Below are 15,000 nucleotides of genomic sequence, written 5' to 3'. Positions count from 1 at the left end.
GGGTGGCTGGGGGTCGTCGTGCCGCCCTGCACTGGCTGGGGCCGCGGCCTGGAAGCGGGCAGGTCGGTAAAAGCAGCCTTTGTGAGGGTTTGTTTCCCAGCGGTTCTCTGGTGATTGTAAACGTTGTTGTCCACGTGGGTGATGTCCCAATCTTGCCAGGCACGCGGGGTTCGGTACCTGCTCACCCTGGCCGCCTCTACCTCGCCCCCAGCACACCCTGTGGCCGCCACGTGACACCTTCAAGATGATAATATTTACATCTCGCTCACAGTAGAGAATCGGGTTAAAGGCGCAGTACTGCCCATGCATACCTGCCTGCGGCCCTTTGTGTGTGTGTGTGTGTGTGTGTGTGTGTGTGTGTGTGTGTGTGTGGGAGATATGCGCTTCAATCTGACCATAATGGATTTCGGTTAAATATGTAATGTTTATCATATATTGTATTGTAAGTAATCGTAACTAATCGTATCGCGTCTAATATCATAATTGCTTTATTGGCTTAGGATATACATGGGTGCACCTGTTTGTGTCATATTTCTGCGCAATTCATTGTATAGCCTACTGTTCGGCACAGCTCCCACAACCTGTATATCCATATTTATCATATCTATGTGTCTGCCAATCACTCCACTTACCTGTCTATGTATCACTCGATATGTACTGTGCGGTACTTTTCCCACAACCTGCATATCCATATTCATGCACCTGTCAACCATTCCATCTATCTGTCTATGTATCTGTCAGTCGGTCAGTTTACACTCCACTATCGTATTAAAAAGTGTGAGGAGACTTTAGAGGAGCACTCGATGTATTTACGTTTCCAATGAGAGATGGATGGATGAATAAATAAATATAGTCAACGCTCGCGTCTAGCGTGATAGAAACACTCGCTCCATTCACGTTTTTCAATAGGGGAATCAAGTCGCCACTCGTAGCAGCAGGGCAGGGACGGGGTGGATGGCTGTGGGGGGGAGGGGCGGCAGGGAGCAGAGGGGAAGTGAGTGGATTTGTCAGCACCTTAGAAATTAATAATCAATGACACGAGATTCCTCAAAAAAAAACAAAAAAGAAAAAAAAATATAAACGTAGATAAAAGAAAGGAAAGAACGTTAATGGTGGAGTGGTAGTACTGGAGTGTCCATGTTACTACTACACCTTCATAAACACACAGGTAGACACTGAAACGAGGCACAGGTGTTGTTTCCTATTACGAGTCAGAGCATGAGTCCCAGTTATGAGTGTCAGTGGTGAGTTCCCAAGCGTGATTTCCAGGTGTATCAAGTGTGACTCCCAAGTGTAAGTATCAGGTAGAGTCCCAGATAAGTCACACGTATGGTTTTCAGGTATAAGTTAAAGTGTAAGTCTGAGATGTGGGTGTCAGGTATGAGTCTTAAGTGTGAGTCCAGGTGTGAATCTGGTTAAAAAAGCTGAGGTAAGAGTGTGTGTGTGTGGTGTGTGTGTGTGTGGTGTGTGTGTGTGTGTGTGTGTGTGTGTGTGTGTGTGTTGTGCTTTGCCGCATGCTTGGGAAAGTAAAGGAAGCGCGCAAGCAAGTAATGGTTCCCGGGAGCTGCAGAGGAGGAGGAGGAAGAGGAGGAGGAGAAGGAGAAGAATAAGAAGAAGAAGAAGAAGAAGGAGCAGGAGGACTGGGGACTGAGATCAGGTGAAGTGAGGAAAAAAAAAAAAAAACATACGGACTTACTACTGTGTGTGTGTGTGTGTGTGTGTGTGTGTGCGCGTGATTTACTACCGGTTGACCTTGAACTTAAGGGCGAAGCGACCTTGGCTTTTCGGACAAGAGAGAGAGAGAGAGAGAGAGAGAGAGAGAGAGAGAGAGAGAGAGAGAGAGAGAGAGAGAGAGAGAGAGAGAGAGAGAGAGAGAGAGAGAATTATTTTCCGTGTATTCGTGTCTCGTCAAGAGGCATTGAATACTTTTCAGTATATTTATTTTTTCTTTTACTCGTAGACAAAAATTCATGTATTTTTGACATTCATTCACTCAGTCACTCACTCATTCATTCACCGCGTTCATTCTTATTCATGGAGCAGGAGAGGTCTAATGAGGTAGTTGTCCAAGAGAGAGAGAGAGAGAGAGAGAGAGAGAGAGAGAGAGAGAGAGAGAGAGAGAGAGAGATAGTGGGAGGGAAGAATTGTAGGAAAGAAGAGAGATGAAGGATTAAAATAGAAGTGAGAAAGAAAATGTGGAGGAGGAGGAGGAGTATGAAGAGAGAGAAGAGGAAACAAAACAGTAAGAAAGATAAAAAGAAGAGAAGGAAAACGATGTAGGCATGAAACACGCAGAGGAGGTTGGAGCGAGGAGTGACTGAAGGAAGGAGGGGGAAGAAGAAGAGAAAGGAGTGACAGCGAGAGAGGAGAGAGGAGTAGGGATAGAAGGGGAGTGGGGGGCAGACTCGTTTTTGATTGGTTCTAACTCTATTAAGCCGACCTCGTCCGCCAATCACAGCCATTCTCAAATCGAACCCCTTTGTTAATTACGATGTCAAGGAACGATCACGAGGAGGAGAAAAAAAGGAAGTAGAAAAAAATAGTAAAAACATGAAAAAAAGTAAATTCCTTGACAAATATATGTGTGTGTGTGTGTGTGTGTGTGTGTGTGTGTGTGTGTGTGTGTGTGTGTGTGTGTGTGTGTGTGTGTGTGTGTGTGTGTGTGTGGATTCCTGGGAGATGTGCGAGCGAAATTCTGTATGTGTAAGGGTGCGTGAGTGAGTGTGGGAATGTTGGCGGCTTGCTCCATTCACTCAGAGTGGCGCTGGCCGGGAGGGTGGCAGCCTCATGGACGAGTCGAGGCGCTGGGAGAATAAACATTAAATGAACAGGCGGCCCAGGCAGGCAGGCAGGCAGAGGGACGGATTGACTGCTGCCACCCTTTGTATATCGAAACATTGACTTCCCTGACTGACATATGTTTAGAAACAGGCCAAGGGGATATCAAATGGATTAGTATTTCTGAGCTGTGTGTGAATGTGCTGGTATTTTTTATCTCAAATGCTGTAACCTTTGTATATCGAAACATTGACTTTCTTGACTGACAAAGGTAATGAAATGAAACGAGAATACTGGATGGATTAATGCTTGAAGGTTTTGTGTGGGTGTTTGTGGGTACTTTCCTGTCTGTTCAGTAGGTTTAAGGCTAAGGATTTTATGGTTGTGGATTAACTGAATGTGCTGCTGGGAATGAGTGGGGTTTTTGGTGTGTGTGTGTGTGTGTGTGTGTGTGTGTGTGTGTGTGTGTGTGTGTGTGTGTGTGTGTGTGTGTGAGTAAAGGTAAAAGGGAGATAAGAGTGTAGTTTAGGTGTGTGTGTGTGTAAGGGAGAGGGAGGGCCGGGCGGGCAGTTTTGTTACCGGGTGGTGATGGTAAAGGTGGTTGTGTTGGTTGTTGTTGTTGTTGTTGTTGTTGTTGTTGTTGTTGTTGTTACTGGTTTTTGTTAGAACAATAATATGAATAACTATTAATAACGACTACAACAACAGCAGCAACAACAACAACCACCACCACCACCACCACCACCACCACCACCACCACCACATCTCTCTCTCTCTCTCTCTCTCTCTCTCTCTCTCTCTCTCTCTCTCTCTCTCTCTCTCTCTCTCTCTCTCTCTCTCTCTCTCTCTCTCTCTCTCTCTCTCTCTCTGTCCTTTGCGGCGCATGGCTGGGGAACTATGCCTCTTCAATTACTGTGTTTTTCCTTCATTGTTATTCACGAGCTTTGAGAGGTAACGAGGCACTAGTCAGAGAGAGAGAGAGAGAGAGAGAGAGAGAGAGAGAGAGAGAGAGAGAGAGAGAGAGAGAGAGAGAGAGAGAGAGATTAACTTTTCCATACTATGATAACGGAAAAGAGAGGAGTAAGAAGTGGAGAAAAGAGGAAGAAGATGAGGGATGGAGAAAGAGTGATGATGGAAGGAGGAAGGAAGAATGATGAAAGGAAAAGTGATTATACGTTTGAAAAGTATTCATGTTCCCGTTAAATGGTTCATGTTTTCCCTGTAATGGATGTACAATAGCCGTGGAAGTGCTGGTGTTATTGTTAGTGTTGGTGTTGTGATCTTTAGTTGGTGTTGTTATTATTGTTGTTGCTCATATTATTATTATTATTATTATTGTTATTATTATTATCATTATTATTATTATTATTATTATTATTATTATTATTATTATTATTATTTTCATATTTTTTATCAACATCACCATCATCATTATCATCATCATCATCATCATCATCATCATCGTCATCATCATCATCATCATCGTCGTCGTCTTCATCATCATCATCATCATCATCATCATCATCATCATCATCATCATCATCATCATCGTCGATGTTGTTAATGATGTTATAATTTTATTTGTTATTTAGTTACTCGTATTTCTTTCTACTGCTAATGGTCTTACTACTACTACTACTACTACTACTACTACTACTACTACTACTACTACTACTACTACTACTACCGATACAACTAAATGAAAGTAGTTATGTAGTCACAAAATAGTGTTTATTCACACACAAACAAACAAACAAACAAAATAAACAAACAAACAAACAAACACACACACACACACACACACACACACACACACACACACACACACACACACACACACACACACACACACACACACACACACACACACACACGGAAACTTGTCCAAACAAAGTCCAATTATCCACTAGAAGTCCAGATTTTTTCTCCTATGTTACACGTTATGCTTTTTGTTTTATTTCTGTATTTTACATTATTTATTTGTTTACCCTTTTTTTCTTTTTGCGTGTAAGCTGACTTACGAGCCAAATATATGCTTGTTAATCAGTTTATCCTTATTTTATCTGTCTGTCTGTGTTTGCATAAGAGTTTACATATTCATTCGTGTGTGTGTGTGTGTGTGTGTGTGTGTGTGTGTGTGTGTGTGTGTGTGTGTGTGTGTATAGATAACTATTGATCAGTCTGCGCATTTCTTTGTCTTTCTGTCAGCTTGTCTGTCGTACATTCCAACTATTCGAATAAATGTGTGTATATCTGACTGACTCTGTGTTTCTTTCTCTTTCTCTTTGTATATCTATCTCTTCTTGGTTTTGTGTATCTATCCGTTCATGCATACAGCCTTCTCTCCCTCCCTGCTTCCTGTGTCAGGCAGTGGTAGCATAATGTGTACTGCATGCATATTACTTTTGTCTCATCCAGAGGGTATAATTTTGTGAGTTCCGGTGTGAAAATGTCTTTCTCGTTATAATGATAATTACGTGTTTGGCTTCTCTCTCTCTCTCTCTCTCTCTCTCTCTCTCTCTCTCTCTCTCTCTCTCTCTCTCTCTCTCTCTCTCTCTCTCTCTCTCTCTCTCTCTCTCTCTCTCTCTCTCTCTCTCTCTCTCTCTCTCTCTCTCTCGTATATACGCGTTTGTAACCATACCTGCATTTATAAGGTCTTCATATATGCATACATACATACGTACATACACATTTGATTCTTTGATTCCCGCCATCCTCTCGTCTCTTCCCACTCTTCCTCTGTGTCCCTCCCTCTCAGTGCTGCTACCCCCCCTTTTCTCTCCTTTCCCTTCCTCTCTACTTTATTATTCACATTCGCCACCTCCTATCTCCCCCCTCTCTCTCTCTCTCTCTCTCTCTCTCTCTCTCTCTCTCTCTCTCTCTCTCTCTCTCTCTCTCTCTCTCTCTCTCTCTCTCTCTCTCTCTCCCCCACTTCCTGCTCTCCTTGTTCCTCTCTTTCTCTCTCGCGTTAGAACTGTTGGGAAGTTATTGATTTTATAGGTAGTGATGGCTCTGTCACCGGTGTACAGTACAGCGTGTACTCTCTCTCTCTCTCTCTCTCTCTCTCTCTCTCTCTCTCTCTCTCTCTCTCTCTCTCTCTCTCTCTCTCTCTCTCTCTCTCTCTCTCTTCACAATGTGGCCTTCAATTAAAGATCAGTTATCATAAGCACACTGAATTAATTAGGGCTTTAGGTCAGATAGCTTACCTTATCACAAACAGTCTCATATGGGCAAACAGGTCTGCTGCTGCTGTGTCCTTCCTCCATGTCTGCTTCCTTATACAGTCCCTCCCTGGTTTACTGTAGCATCAGTCAGCGTCAGTCGATCTTCCTGTGTTGTCAGTCTCTCCAAAGTCTCTCAAGGAATCTCAGGAACTTAATTGGACGCTGAATCAGAGCTCTAGTCCGTCTCTTTGTGGGGAAGCAGTCATCAAGCGGGAGTCATCAAGCTTTTTCCCTTGTTTTTTGTCCTTGGTTTGCTGGGCGGCTCCTCTCCTCGTCTGCTCCGTCTTGGCAAACAGAGATGGCCGAGTTGCCTCCCTTCCCTCACACAAGCGGCCAGGACTTAATGGAATAAAACCCAGCCAGGCGATACAGCCAGGCGCTCCCTCAAGCACTCCTTTATGACCGCTGTTCCGGAGACGTAAATGAGTGTGCGGGAAAAATGACCTTGATCTTGACCTTAACCATGACCTCATCTAGCAGAGAGAGAGAGAGAGAGAGAGAGAGAGAGAGAGAGAGAGAGAGAGAGAGAGAGAGAGAGAGAGAGAGAGAGAGGAGGAGGGGGGCAGACGAACTTTGGTAGCCAGTCGATTCTCATGATTATAGGTTTCCCCCACACAGCCTTCTCAGAAACGTGAAGTCTTCTAATTTTTTGTAATTATCCGCAACATCTCCCTTGGGACCTTTTTTTCTTTTCTTTTTCTTTTTCCTTGACCCTCACTTACTCTGTTGAACCTTCCTCAACCCTCCTGAACCGTCCTTCACTCGCCCTGTGCACCAGCCGCGCCTCCTGCTGTACCGTGGCGCTTGGGGACATTCATGTTTTTCGGTCCTTGTTATTTTTCAGTCTTTAAAACCTCCTTAATCCTTTGGTACTTCAACCTTAAGCCTTCCTCTATTCTTTCTACATACTAGAATTTCTTAGTGCATTGAAATGAAGCGTAGGACTTTTTATCTATTTATCTATTTATATATATCTATTTTTTTATGTATGCAGTAAAATGATGTTAAGGAACTTGTTTTTGTTTACTTTTTTTTTTTTGTCCTCACCTACATACAATCTTTAAAACCTCCCTAAACCTTCCCAAACCTTCCCCCATCCATCTTACACTTAAGCTGCTCTTTCTGGAGTAACTTGAGATCTGGGCACCATTTTCCTCGTGTTTAGCCTTCACCTGCAGTCTTGAAAGCCTCCTAAATCTCCAATCCTATAACTCTTCTAAACCAGCCGACCTTAAAACTAGGATCCTAAATCGTTAGTCCTTGAGCCTCCATAAACCTGCAAATCTTAAAGCCATCCTAGACCTTTCCCCGTCCATCCCACACAGCAGCCGGCAATCCTGCAGTGACATGGAAGCTAGAAACATATTTTTATTCATGCTCGCCCTTCACCTGCAGTCCTTTAACCTTCCAGAACCTTTCAACATTCATCCTACCCTCTGACCACTCCTGCAGTATGAAATGACAACTTGAAACCTAAGTGCTTGTGGAGGCGGCTGTGTTTCCTTGTCAGTCTATGTATTTGAGTATGTGTCTGTTTGGATGTTGGGAGACAGAAGCAGTATTTTTTCTCTGTTTTGGATGTACTTAGTGCTTGAAGGAAGGTAACGGTAATGGAGAGTAATGGAAATGAACTGAGGTTATTGAAATATATTCTTGCGTGGTCATATGGCGCTGAAATATAAAATTGCATAAGAATACCAGTAACATTAAAAGGTTAAGCAAACAAAAACAAGATGCAATTCAATTTTAAAAAGAAAAGAAATAATTAAAATGGATAAATGGATGGATGGAAGGAGAGATACACCGCGTTCAGTTTCCGGGTCAAACAGGAACAGAAATTCCAAGGGCGCGGTGAATCCGCCGAAATTAGCCTCATATTAGCAGGGTCTTGTACGAGAAATGTTGTGGTAGTTGTCGAAATGTGTGTGTGTGTGTGTGTGTGTAAGTGTGTGTGAGAGAGAGAGAGAGAGAGAGAGAGAGAGAGAGAGAGAGAGAGAGAGAGAGAGAGAGAGAGAGAGAGAGAGAGAGAGAGAGAGAGAGAGAGAGAGAGAGTTTTGATGAGAAACGTTACCATTGTGAGGAATATCGAGTGACAGAGAGAGAGAGAGAGAGAGAGAGAGAGAGAGAGAGAGAGAGAGAGAGAGAGAGAGAGAGAGAGAGAGAGAGAGAGAGAGAGAGAGAGAGAGAGAGAATCAACTCACATTACATCACAATATCTTCACCACAATTGATTGATTATCGTGTGTGTGTGTGTGTGTGTGTGTGTGTGTGTGTGTGTGTGTGTGTGTGTGTGTGTGTGTGTGATTGCGTGTGGCAGTGAAGGTGTACTTAATATGCAATCATGTTACCCAAGAGAACCACACACACACACACACACACACACACACACACACACACACACACACACACACACACACACACACACACACACACACACACACACACACACACACACACACACACACACACACACACACACACACACACACACACAAGCCATTAATCTAACCCCACCTCTCACATACTAAACTATTAAACACCTCTTATACCACCAATACACAGTGCTCAGAACACCCAAAAAAAAAAACACAGCACTTCCTCCACAAATAATTTCCCATCACCATCCATCACCTTTGCTTTCCCATTTCCCTGATGTTTGCGTGGCAGTCCTTTCATCACCTTCCCTTCCTTTGCTTCCCTACAATCCTTCCATCACTTTCCCTTTGCTTTCGTATTTCCTTGACGGTGTTAGTGTGCCAGTGGTGCTCAGTTCGTCTTCCCCCTGCGTGAATCGCCTCTCGTGCTGGCTGGCGTGGGGTGGGAATTATGCGGCAGCGTGCAAGATGTGAGGGGTAATCAGATTTCTTTCTCCTTTACCGTCTGATGGCCTCGTCCCCCTGTCTTTGCTGGAGGGAATGACAGCCTGAAGGAGGAGGAGGAGGTGGTGGTGGAGAAGGTGGAGAAAGGACATCAGGAAGGGTGTTGAAATTGAGATTGGAGAAGAGAGAGAGAGAGAGAGAGAGAGAGAGAGAGAGAGAGAGAGAGAGAGAGAGAGAGAGAGAGAGAGAGAGAGAGAGAGAGAGAGAGAGAGAGAGAGAGAGAGAGAGAGAGAGAGAGAGAGAGAGAGAGAGAGTACGTATATGTAAGGAGGTAAGGTAGAAAGGAAGAATGAAACGGAAGGAAGGGAATATGGAAAATTAAATGAGAGAGAGAAGAGACTGAGGGAATAAGGAGGAAGAGTATGAATATAAATGAAAATGATGAAGAGGAGGAGGAGGAGGAGGAGGAGGAGGAGGAGGAGGAAGAAGAGGGAAGTAGGAATGAGGAGGAAGATAAGGAAGCAGAATAGAGATGAGAGAGTGGAGGGGAGATAAGATGGAGTGGGATGAAGACAGAGGGAGAGACACCACTGGGGAGAAATAGGAGCTGGAGGAAAGAGATGGAAAGAGGAAGAGGAGGAGGAGGAGGAGGAAGAGGAGGGCATATCCGGACTCCAGAAGAATGTATCGATCTTCATGTCTGACATTTTGCTGTAGCGCCACGCAAGTCAGTCAGCGGCGTGACCTTGACCTCCTCCCAAACCCGACCTGACCTGACCTCGCTTCATCCTACCTGACCTGCTCCCCGCGACGTGACTCCGGGCTGACCTACTTTCCCACATAACCTCCTTACTAAATCTGACGTGACCTGGTTATGTCTGGTTCGTGAGTTCGTGACCCCAGGATGTATTGACCTAGTTCGGCAGGATGGTGTCTCCCTTTGGCTCCTTCGGGTCGTGACTGTGGCTTCTCCTGTTCCTCCACACTGACCTATGAGTGACTATTGGTGTGGGTAGATACTTTATATATGAAATACTATGAAAACAATAAGCTTTACATGTCTGGCACGTAATTGGTCTTTAATTTAGACTCTCTTCTTTGGTTAACTTTTTTCAATATTTTTCGGGAGTAGGAAGGTAGTGGGTTTTGTTTATTTATTTATTTTTTTCCAGATTTTTTGTACCCTTATCCGACCGACTTCAAGTGTAAAAATTTGTGAAAGATAAAAGAAAAAAAAAAGATAGTAAGGTCTAGTGAACTAAATTAAATGAGAGAGAAATGTAGTGGAAAATTAAGGCTAAAAGTAAGAGAGGTAAATATTTCCTTGCTTTTTCCATTACTCTGAGTTTCCTTACCTCTTCCTCTCTCATTTGTCTCACTCTCTTTTTTCTTTTCTGTCTAACTTTACCAAATAACGAAAGCTGGGTCGTGTAAAAAGCTTTAACTTTGAAGCATCAACTACTAAGTTGCACAGATAAACAAGATCTTCCGGATGCCCTTGAACTTAGAGAATAAAGTACAAAGTTCACTCGTTTCGTACATGAATTCACCTCCTTCTCTAATCTCTTTTGGCCTTTGTTTCAGTTCCTGCATTCACCTTCTCCCTTAACCTCCCCTTCTATCCATGCATTTTCGATTATCAACTGCTTTCTTGCCTTCCCCTCTTCACCCTTGCTCGTCTTTCATGTCCCTTTCATCGCCCCCCGCCTTACTCCTCCGGTTTCTGTCATCACCCTTACTCTCTCACTTCATCCCTCATCACCACCTCCTCCTTTCCTCCTCTTTCCATCACCGTTTTCCTTACCGTTCCTTCAGTTATTATCATCACCTTTCTTACTATGTCTGTTTCCGTCACCACCTTCTTTCTTAGTTCTCTTTAGTTTCCATCGTCTTCCTAACTCCCTTTGTTTTCCATCATCTTCCATCTACTTCTTCTTTTTCTCTTCTTTTAGTTCTACCATTGCCTAATTTCTTACTCTCCTTTCACTTCCCATCATCACCATTCTTACTCCCCCTCTCATCATCATTTCTTACTTTTCCTTCACTTCTGCCATCTCCTTCACTTGTCCTTGCTTTTCCTCCCTTCACTTTCCATCATCACCTTTCCCCTTTCCCTCTAAGTCTTTCTTTCCATCGTCACCTCCCTTCCTATTTCTAGAAGACTCACCTTACCTTTCCTTCCCTTCCCTCCCTCTCCTGTAACTAATTCCTTTAACGTCCCTTCTCTTCCCGCTCTTCCCTGTCCCCCTTCCCTCTCCCCCTCCTGCCTCACTTAAGATCGCCAAACCATATTAGTGGAGGTTTGATTCTGGGTGGGGAAGGTAATTATCTGTCTATTCTTCTCTCAACGCTATCTATTTATCTCTTGAGTCTCTCTGTAACTGCCTTTATTTGTCTGTGTGTGTCTGTCTGTCTGTGTGCTTTGTGTGTGTGTGTGTGTGTGTGTGTGTGTGTGTGTGTGTGTGTGTGTGTGTGTGTGTGTGTGTGTGTGTGTGTGTGTGTGTGTGTGTGTGTGTGTGTTTTCTTTTTTTCTTTCTTTCTTTCTTTTCGTTCTCTCTGTTTATGTCTCTGCTTACTTGTCTTTCAGTCAGTCTCTTTGTCTGTTTGTCTAGTTCTCTGTATAGACGACTCTCTCTCTCTCTCTCTCTCTCTCTCTCTCTCTCTCTCTCTCTCTCTCTCTCTCTCTCTCTCTCTCTCTCTCTCTCTCTCTCTCTCTCTCTCTCTCTCTCTCTCTCTCTCTCTCTCTCTCTCTCTCTCTCTCTCTCTCCCATACAAGAATACAGAAGTTACATAGAAGTGAAAAAAAAATAACTCAGTCAGATTAAATTCAAAGACTTCAATAGCCTTTCCCTTTTTGTACGGATGAAAACTTAATTCCCTGCAGAGACTCCCCCTAAGAAACTGACAGAAAACGGCCAATAGGAAGGGGAAGAGGATCGGTGAGTGTTAGTGAAAGGGAGGGAATGGCGTGGCTGCTGTGTCGGAGGTGGTGTGGCGGTGTCGAGGTGATGCGTGAGGGTATGAATGCACTGGTGATGTGGTGAAGGGGGTTTGAGTCACTGAAGGGTTATGAAGGATAGGGTTTTAGATAGGGTGATCTATGGCTAATATGCGAGTTCTCTAAGGTCTTTGTATGTGAGGGGTTAGTGTTTCTGTGTGTGGTGATCGGTGGGAGATAGAAAAATAAAGATAAGTAAGTGAATAAGGTAAAATAAAGTAAAATGATTTGCTTTTAAGTGTGTTGAGGAGAGTGAAAGATTAAAAAGAAAAAAACAAAACAGTGATTTGCTGTTGAGTGTCCGGAGACAGGTGAAAAAAATAAAATAAAATGAAAAGTAAATCAAATATAAAAAGTATAACCTTGCTAATTTGCATCTCTCAGAAAAAAAAAAAACGAAAATATTATCAAAATGAATGCCAGTTTAGTTCCGAGGTATCGATACACCTCTCTTGAGACAGCTCAACTCAAAGGGAAGCGGAAATAGCCCCGAGAGTTTCAGGGTTCAGAGGACATAAGGAAAAGTAAACGGGCTCATAGAGCTGTGAGGTATTTTGAGAAGCTTGTGTATTATTATTGTAGACATAAGAAAGTAGTGTTTTGTGTTTTTCTCAGAAGCTTGTGGGTTGGAATAACAAAGAGGAAGTAGCATAGAGACGTAAGTGTTTTCTTTTTCTTTTCTTTTGTGTGTAAAGGCGGCTGGTTAAGAGCTACAAAAAACCTTATAGAAAAAAAAGATTACAGCTGGTTTAATAGAATGAAGAGGAAAGTTTGCGTGTCTGAAGACATAAAGAAAGTTAATATGACATATGCCGATGAATGAAATATAGAATAAGGTATAATCAGGTTTTAAATAAAGCAAAGTAAAGTAAAACAGAAAATAATAGAACAAAATTTTATGGAACGCATCTTTTGAAAATCTTTATTGACATTCACTTCACTACCGGTACAACCACTGGAGATGAAACAAAGGGAGAGAACCTGACGCAGGAAGGAAATACAGTATGTGAATAACCTGCCTCACTCACACTCATTAATCAGCGCGCTCTCTCTCTCTCTCTCTCTCTCTCTCTCTCTCTCTCTCTCTCTCTCTCTCTCTCTCTCTCTCTCTCTCTCTCTCTCTCTCTCTCTCTCTCTCTCTCTCTCTCTCTCTATTTCAAGTCCTCTGATCTGCTAATTGTTAAATTTCATAAAGAGATCATCGGCGTTCCATCCGTAATTATAGAAGTATTTAAATGGATCACAATGGAGTCCGTAAAGGAGATATAAATCAGGCTCTTTTAGTCATTGAACAATTTAAAATGCTTACAAGTAGCTATAAATTAGACACAGTAAAACAGGGATGAGACGGGCAAAAAAATAAATTAACAGATTGAGTTGCAACTGAGTGGAACGAACTTGGCAAGAACGTATTAAGTGCACAGCCGTTAAAGAGTTTCAAGAGGAGATTGGATAAGTGTTCAGAAGTTGCCTTGTGTGGACCAACTAGCCTTTTGTGTGTAGTCTTTATTTTAACGTAATTATTTCTTTTTATTTCCTTATTTTCTTATATATTCTTATGCTCCTATGACTTATAACTGACAGAAAACACAAAACAAGTAGTAAAATTGAATGCCATAGTTACCGAATTCATTTACTGTATACGAAGTGATAGGAATTTTGGCTGCAGTCCGGCAGATACGTTAACCGCAAGCTGCACTAGGGGGAGAGTGAGAGGATCCTTTTGCGGAGGAATCCTTACTGGCGATCAGAAGTCGAGGGGATGAGAGAGGCTTCGGTGCGTGATGCTTGTCTGCTGGGGGAATATTCTGGCCTGTATTTTGAAGCACTTCGGTCTTTCATGCACATTGTTTTGAATGACCACTGAGATGATTAGCCACGTTGTCACTCGCGGTTTTTTTTTCTTTTTTTTCCGGTAATGGTGTAAAATTCTCGTTAAACTATCATAGGAACCTAAAAACACCCTTGAAAACCCCATTAGCTTTAACTAAAGTTTGTTAATATTAGTTGAGATAAGACGTCCAAATGTTTGAAAATGGAGGAGGTGGAGGGAGAGGAAACAAAAAAGAAGAGGAGAAAGAAAATAAGGAGAAAGGTGAGGCGGAGGAGAATGAGAAAAAGAGAGGAAGAGGGGAAGGAGAAGGAGTAAGAGGATGAGGAGGGAGAAGAACAAGAACAATGAAAACTAAAAAAACAAAAACAAAGAGAAAGAGGAGGAGGAGAAGGAGGAGGAGAACAAAGAAAAGCAATAATAACAAAACGAAAACGAAACACGAAACCACCACCACCACCACCACCACCACCACCACCACCACCACCTGAGGGGCGATAGCGTGTTGTTGCGTGGCAGGAGTTGCGTCAGGCGAGTATTGGTGACGTCACGGCGCCTAAGGAACCTAACTTCTTATACCTCCTCGTGATGAAGCTGCCGCGCGTCTTCCTCTTGGCTAGATTGTACCGGGGCGAGGAAGGAGGAGGATTTGACACGCAGGGGGAGAGATGGGTGTACGAGTAAGCAAACAAAAAAAAAAAAAAAAAAAAAAAAAAAAGAAATTCTCGTTTGCTATCGACATACAAGAAAGAGATAAAAAAAAAAGAAGAAGAAATGGAGCACTTGACATGCAGGAAAAGATGGGAAAAGAAAGTAGAGGAACACAAAAGGAGAAAATAGATCTTGCTTACTGCTGACTAATAGGATATAGACGGAAATAGATGAAAGAAATGGAGGAAAAGATGAAACAAAGATGGATAAAAGAAAACAAAAAGGAAGAAAAGTGAAAAATACTGAATGAGGGAAAAAAAGATGGGTAAGGGAAAATAAACAATCGAAAAAGGAAAAAAAAAATATGACGTCCAGGGAATAGACGGAAGGTAAAAAGGAACTGTAGGAAAAGAAGGAATAAGATGGGTGAAAGAGAACAGACGAAGGAAAAGTGAGGAAAAATTATCGTGCTTACAACTGACATGCAAGGAATAGACGAAAGTAAATGAAAAAACAAAAAATAAAGGAGGAAAAAAAAATCTACATTTGAAGCTCAGGAAATAAAAGAAAGAAGGAAAAAGTGAAATAAAGAGAAAAAATAGTGTCTTATTGAAACGTAGAAAACAGACATAAAGAAAATAAAAAGCCCCGGAAATAAACCGAAAAAGAAGGAAGAAAGACTGAAATAAAAGAGGAAAA

General features: G+C 42.6%; 1 long non-coding RNA gene across 1 annotated transcript in view; it reads left to right on the top strand.

Annotated features, from left to right (window-relative positions):
* Window positions 1–15,000, top strand: part of LOC135100832 (uncharacterized) — a 214,526-nt gene that overhangs the window by 1,570 nt on the left and 197,956 nt on the right. The gene's annotated exons all lie outside the window — the stretch shown is intronic.

The sequence above is a fragment of the Scylla paramamosain genome, chromosome 5 (genome assembly GCF_035594125.1).
Source record: "Scylla paramamosain isolate STU-SP2022 chromosome 5, ASM3559412v1, whole genome shotgun sequence".
NCBI classification, from domain to species: Eukaryota; Metazoa; Arthropoda; class Malacostraca; order Decapoda; family Portunidae; genus Scylla; species Scylla paramamosain.
The sequence above is the reverse complement of the archived record's forward strand: the minus strand, read 5'-3'. Positions and strand labels throughout refer to the sequence as shown.